Below are 6553 nucleotides of genomic sequence, written 5' to 3' on the forward strand. Positions count from 1 at the left end.
ATGGTAGTGGTACAACAGTAATCCACTAAACTAAAACTTTACTAAGTTTGCTGTGACACAATCCCTTGCAGAAAGGGATGAAAGTCAAGTGTGATGGTAGTGGTACAACAGTAATCCACTAATGTAAAACTTTACTAAGTTTGCTGTGACCCAATCCCTAGCAGAAAGGGATGAAAGTCAAGTGTGATGGTAGTGGTACAACAGTAATCCACTAAACTAAAACTTTACTTAGTTTGCTGTGACCCAATCCCTAGCAGAAAGGGATGAAAGTCAAGTGTGATGGTAGTGGTACAACAGTAAGCCACTTAACTAAAACTTTACTAAGTTTGCTGTGACCCAATCCCTTGGAGAAAGGGATGAAAGTCATGTGTGATGGTAGTGGTACAACAGTAAGCCACTAATATAAAACGTTACTAAGTTTGCTATGACCCAATCCCTAGCAAAAAGGGATGAAAGTCATGTGTGATGGTAGTGGTACAACAGTAAGCCACTAATATAAAACTTTACTAAGTTTGCTGTGACCCAATCCCTAGCAGAAAGGGATGAAAGTCATGTGTGATGGTAGTGGTACAACAGTAAGCCACTAATATAAAACCTTACTAAGTTTGCTATGACCCAATCCCTAGCAGAAAGGGATGAAAGTCGTGTTTGATGGTAGTGGTACAACAGTAAGCCACTGCTAGAGAACACATTGATAGGTTCCTAGTTTGCTATGACGCAAACCCCTAGCAGAAAAGGACAGCTCAGTCATTTAAACAGGGCTAGTGCACCAAGGTGGTTTTTTTTGGTAAAGGGCACCTCTATGGAATAATTGCAAGAACATTTCAAGGGGCATCCAGGCAATGACCAGTGGCAATGTTGCCTCTGTAATGCATCAGGTGTGTCGTAGTAACAGTATCGAGGATGACATTTGTGCAATGACCAACTCTCAGGAAAAAGGGAGTTTAGTCTTGTCATGACCCATAAGTTACTAAGTATGCCATGATCCTAACCAGAGCTAGAAGGCTATTTATCATAAAAGGTGTGCACTCAAGTTTCTTGTTCGTTCTTTCAATCGATCAACCCACCCCAGGGGTTAGGGGAGGATCGATCAAAACAACAATTGATGATGGTAAACAGTTCAATTTCAGATACTCATTTTTTGAAACAAGCTATAAAGCACGAGTTATCGCAAACTAATGTAAGCAACACTGACAGTTTAAAAACACCTTTACCACAGTTCGACCATTTTGTCTGGTTCCCATGTACTGATCAAAACCCGCTCGAACCGCTCAAAGTTTAACAAAAAGGAACCAGACTTAATTTTGTTGTCAAGCCTCATTTTGTTGCTTGAGACAATCCTGATGGCACTGTCAGTGATAAAGGATCCTTATCTTATTTAAGTACCAATACTGGGATGGATGCTCGGCCTCCTCATCAGTAAGACATCTCTCTGTCATCAGGTGGTGGTCGTCGTTGTCGTCGTCGTCGGTGGTGATTTCATCTCCTTGTTCCAGTGCGCTCTTGCCTCGAGTTCCTCTCAATGTAGACCGATCCAAAGATGTTGATTCTCTTCAGGAGTACTCAATCTCTTGATGCCTGTAAATAAATAAAAAAATATCTAAAAAATTTACTTTTGCATAAAAAATGAACCTTTGACCCTAACCATCTTGGGGTCGATTTCACAAATGGTTAGAAAGATGAAATAAAACAGTAAAAGTTTCAGCAAAGTGGGTTAATTGGTTCTACTTGCTGAGAAAACAGAAAGAAGCAAACCCTGTCACAGTAGCGAAGAATTCAGCCAAGGTAAAGATTTTGATACATCAACAAATTATGTTTTCTTTTTTTCCCAAACATTTAGAAAAATATTGGCCAGGGGTTTCCATACGAACACGAACCCTTTGTCACTGATTTTTGCTCCTCTGTTTTCATAGGAAAAATATAAAACCTCTGAAATAAAATGAACCTATTTGTATATCAAAATATTTGGAGGGGTTTACTTTATTTTTCAAAATTTAAATGTCAACTTTCAATTTGAAGTGCAACAATTTTCAATCAAACACAGTTAAAAAATCGGCCAGGGGTTTCCTTACGGATGGCGAACCCTTTGTCACTGAATTTTTGCTCTTCTGTTTTCAGATTTCAAAATAAAAAACCAAATATTTGGGGGCTTGTTTTTCAAAACTTATAAATCACCTTATATGAAGTGGCGCATTTGTCAATGAATAAACCAGTCCAAAAATTGGCCTCCTCATCAGTAAGACATCTCTGTGGCATCAGGTCGTCATCGTTGTCGTCGTCACCGGTGGTGATTTTATCTCCTTGTTCCAGTGAGCTCTTGTCTTGAGATCTATAAGTGTAGACTGATCCGAAGATGTTGATTCTCTTCAGGAGTACTCAATCTCTTGATGCCTATAAATATAAAAAAATATATAACAAAATCACTTTTACATAAAAAATTAACCTTTGACCCTAACCATCCTGGGGTCGATTTCACAAATGGTTAGAAAGATGAAATAAAACAGTGAAAGTTTCAGCAAAATAGGTTAATTGGTTCTACTTGCTTAGAAAACAGAAAGAAGCAAAATCCTGTCACAGTAGCGATGAATCCATCCAAGGTAAAGATTTTGATACATCAACAAACTATGTTTGCTTTTTCCCCAAACATTTAAAAATAATTGGCCGAGGGTTTTCGTACAGACTGTCACTGATTTTTGCTCTCTGTTTTCACATGTAAAATATAAAACCTCTGAAATAAAACGAACCTATTTGTATATCAAAATATTTGGAGGGGTTTCCTGTTATTTTTCCAAATTTACCAAATGTCAACTTTCAATTTGAAGTGGTGCAATTTTCAATCGAACACAGTTAAAAAATCGGCCAGGGGTTTCCTTACGGGTGGCGAACCCTTTGTCACTGAATTTTTGCTCTTCTGTTTTCAAAGTTCAAAATATAAAACCAAATAGTTGGGGGCTTGTTTTTCAAAACTTATAAATCACCTTATATGAAGTGGCGCATTTTTCAATGAATAAACCAGTCCAAAAATCGGCCTCCTCATCAGTAAGACATCTCTGTGGCATCAGGTCGTCATCGTTGTCGTCGCCGGTGGTGATTTCATCTCCTTGTTCCAGTGAGCTCTTGTCTTGAGATCTATAAGTGTAGACTGATCCGAAGATGTTGATTCTCTTCAAGAGTACTCAATCTCTTGATGCCTGTAAATATAAAAAAATATATATAAAAATTACTTTTACATAAAAAATTGAACCTTTGACCCTAACCATCCTGGGGTCGATTTCACAAATGGTTAGAAAGATGAAATAAAACAGTGAAAGTTTCAGCAAAATAGGTTAATTGGTTCTACTTGCTTAGAAAACAGAAAGAAGCAAAACCCTGTCACAGTTGCGATGAATCCATCCAAGGTAAAGATTTTGATACATCAACAAACTATGTTTGCTTTTTCCCCAAACATTTAAAAATAATTGGCCAGTGGTTTCCTTACAGACTGTCACTGATTTTTGCTGTTTTCACAGGTAAAATATAAAACCTCTGAAATAAAACGAACCTATTTGTATATCAAAATATTTGGAGGGGTTTCCTGTTATTTTTCCAAATTTACCAAATGTCAACTTTCAATTTGAAGTGGTGCAATTTTCAATCAAACACAGTTAAAAAAATCGGCCAGGGGTTTCCTTACGGGTGGCGAACCCTTTGTCACTGAATTTTTGCTCTTCTGTTTTCAGAGTTCAAAATATAAAACCAAATAGTAGGGGGCTTGTTTTTCAAAACTTATAAATCACCTTATATGAAGTGGCGCATTTTTCAATGAATAAACCAGTCCAAAAATCGGCCTCCTCATCAGTAAGACATCTCTGTGGCATCAGGTCGTCATCGTTGTCGTCGCCGGTGGTGATTTCATCTCCTTGCTCCAGTGAGCTCTTGTCTTGAGATCTATAAGTGTAGATTGATCCGAAGATGTTGATTCTCTTCAAGAGTACTCAATCTCTTGATGCCTGTAAATATAAAAAAATATATATAAAAATTACTTTTACATAAAAAAATGAACCTTTGACCCTAACCATCCTGGGGTCGATTTCAGAAATGGTTAGAAAGATGAAATAAAACAGTGAAAGTTTCAGCAAAATAGGTTAATTGGTTCTACTTGCTTAGAAATCAGAAAGAAGCAAAACCCTGTCACAGTTGCGATGAATCCATCCAAGGTAAAGATTTTGATACATCAACAAACTATGTTTGCTTTTTCCCCAAACATTTAAAAATAATTGGCCAGTGGTTTCCTTACAGACTGTCACTGATTTTTGCTTTGTTTTCACAGGTAAAATATAAAACCTCTGAAATAAAACGAACCTATTTGTATATCAAAATATTTGGAGGGGTTTCCTGTTATTTTTCCAAATTTACCAAATGTCAACTTTCAATTTGAAGTGGTGCAATTTTCAATCGAACACAGTTAAAAAATCGGCCAGGGGTTTCCTTACGGGTGGCGAACCCTTTGTCACTGAATTTTTGCTCTTCTGTTTTCAAAGTTCAAAATATAAAACCAAATAGTTGGGGGCTTGTTTTTCAAAACTTATAAATCACCTTATATGAAGTGGCGCATTTTTCAATGAATAAACCAGTCCAAAAATCGGCCTCCTCATCAGTAAGACATCTCTGTGGCATCAGGTCGTCATCGTTGTCGTCGCCGGTGGTGATTTCATCTCCTTGTTCCAGTGAGCTCTTGTCTTGAGATCTATAAGTGTAGACTGATCCGAAGATGTTGATTCTCTTCAAGAGTATTCAATCTCTTGATCCCTTTAAATATAAAAAAATATATATAAAAATTACTTTTACATAAAAAAATGAACCTTTGACCCTAACCATCCTGGGGTCGATTTCACAAATGGTTAGAAAGATGAAATAAAACAGTGAAAGTTTCAGCAAAATAGGTTAATTGGTTCTACATGCTTAGAAAACAGAAAGAAGCAAAACCCTGTCACAGTAGCGATGAATCCATCCAAGGTAAAGATTTTGATACATCAACAAACTATGTTTGCTTTTTCCCAAACATTTAAAAATAATTGGCCAGGGGTTTCCTTACAGACTGTCACTGATTTTTGCTCTGTTTTCACAGGTAAAATATAAAACCTCTGAAATAAAACGAACCTATTTGTATATCAAAATATTTGGAGGGGTTTCCTGTTATTTTTCCAAATTTACCAAATGTCAACTTTCAATTTGAAGTGGTGCAATTTTCAATCAAACACAGTTAAAAAATCAGCCAGGGGTTTCCTTACGGGTGGCGAACCCTTTGTCACTGAATTTTTGCTCTTCTGTTTTCAGAGTTCAAAATATAAAACCAAATAGTAGGGGGCTTGTTTTTCAAAACTTATAAATCACCTTATATGAAGTGGCGCATTTTTCAATGAATAAACCAGTCCAAAAATCGGCCTCCTCATCAGTAAGACATCTCTGTGGCATCAGGTCGTCATCGTTGTCGTCGCCGGTGGTGATTTCATCTCCTTGCTCCAGTGAGCTCTTGTCTTGAGATCTATAAGTGTAGACTGATCCGAAGATGTTGATTCTCTTCAAGAGTATTCAATCTCTTGATCCCTTTAAATATAAAAAAATATATATAAAAATTACTTTTACATAAAAAAATGAACCTTTGACCCTAACCATCCTGGGGTCGATTTCACAAATGGTTAGAAAGATGAAATAAAACAGTGAAAGTTTCAGCAAATAGGGTTAATTGGTTCTACTTGCTGAAAAAACAGAAAGAAGCAAAACCCTGTCACAGTAGCGATGAATTCAGCCGAGGTGAAGATTTCGATACATCAACAAATTATGTTTGCTTCTTTTCCCAAATATTTAAAAAAATATTGGCCAAGGGTTTCCATACTGACACGAACCCTTTGTCACTGATTTTTGCTTCTCTGTTTTCACAGGTAAAATATAAAACCTCTGAAATAAAACGAACCTATTTGTATATCAAAATATTTGGAGGGGTTTACTTTATTTTTCAAAATTTAAATGTCAACTTTCAATTTGAAGTGCAACAATTTTCAAATAAACACAGTTAAAAAATCGGCCAGGGGTTTCCTTACGGGTGGCGAACCCTTTGTCACTGAATTTTTGCTCTTCTATTTTCAGAGCTCAAAATGTAAAACCAAATAGTTGGGGGCTTGTTTTTCAAAACTTATAAATCACCTTAAATGAAGTGGCGCATTTTTAATGAATAAACCAGTCCAAAAATCGGCCTCCTCATCAGTAAGACATCTCTGTGGCATCAGGTCATCATCGTTGTCGTGGTCGTCGCCGGTGGTGATTTCATCTCCTTGTTCCAGTAAGCTCTTGTCCTGAGATCTATAAGTGTAGGTCGATCCGAAGATGTTGATTCTCTTCAGGAGTACTCAATCTCTTGATGCCTGTAAATATACAAAAAGTATATAAAACTAGACATGATTGCATTTGTGCACAAATGCAGAGCTGTTTCGTTAATAACAATTTAAATTTTGTCAACTGAATTTGAAATTTATTCTTTTTTTAAAGCAGTTATGACTTATCCAGGCTATTAAAA

General features: G+C 36.6%; 1 long non-coding RNA gene across 1 annotated transcript; it reads right to left on the minus strand.

Moving 5' to 3' along the window:
- Positions 1 to 2216: 2216 nt before the first annotated feature.
- On the minus strand, positions 2217 to 3884 carry LOC139947604 (uncharacterized). The gene is made up of 3 exons (XR_011787375.1): positions 3777 to 3884; positions 2979 to 3191; positions 2217 to 2391 (listed from the first exon to the last, which is right to left on the minus strand). It is a non-coding gene; the product is annotated as an uncharacterized lncRNA (long non-coding RNA).
- Between the last annotated feature and the right edge of the window lie 2669 nt (positions 3885 to 6553).

This window comes from Asterias amurensis, chromosome 14, assembly GCF_032118995.1.
Source record: "Asterias amurensis chromosome 14, ASM3211899v1".
Lineage (NCBI taxonomy): Eukaryota > Metazoa > Echinodermata > Asteroidea > Forcipulatida > Asteriidae > Asterias > Asterias amurensis.